Genomic DNA, 653 nt, shown 5'->3' with positions numbered 1-653 from the left:
CACACACACACACACACACACACACACACACACACACACACACACACACACACACACACACACACCTGCACAGGCACCGCCAGACTGCTGCTAAAATACTACTCAACAGGGGGGTAGACTTCACACCTGTGCGCGTGCGTGGGACGCACACTTGTGCACATAACATACACAGAGTGTCTGTGCGCGTGTGCATGCGTGTGTGTGTGTGTGTGTGTGTTTACCACCCCCAGAACTGAATCTAATATCCATCCCTGCAGTCTAAAGGCATTTCAATACGGTAGCTCAGCTGTAATAAAAGAAAAGCTCCTTTGTTCTGTGTTAAATCTCTGTTATGGCTGCGGCACTTTCTAACCCCAAAAGTGTCTGAAACCGAAGGCACGATGACGTCTCCTCTCGCTGCCCCCACCAATCAGCATGCACCTTCCATGCCGTGGCGCCGCGACAGCCAATCGAAAGTACGGACAGGAATTTAAGCCTATGCCTTTGTGCTCCGTGACACTTGTCTAGCAATTTAACTGAGAGAATGCAAATGTAACCACGGGTACATTTGGTTACATTTGTATTCTGTCAACAGTTACAAAAGGATAACCTAACGCTGAGGATTTTATCGCGTAGCGTTAGGAAGGAAGACAGCAAGAAAAGTGGAAAAGGGC

This window comes from Gymnoscopelus braueri, assembly GCF_963280865.1.
Source record: "Gymnoscopelus braueri genome assembly, chromosome: 17".
Classification (NCBI taxonomy): domain Eukaryota; kingdom Metazoa; phylum Chordata; class Actinopteri; order Myctophiformes; family Myctophidae; genus Gymnoscopelus; species Gymnoscopelus braueri.
The sequence above is the reverse complement of the archived record's forward strand: the minus strand, read 5'-3'. Positions refer to the sequence as shown.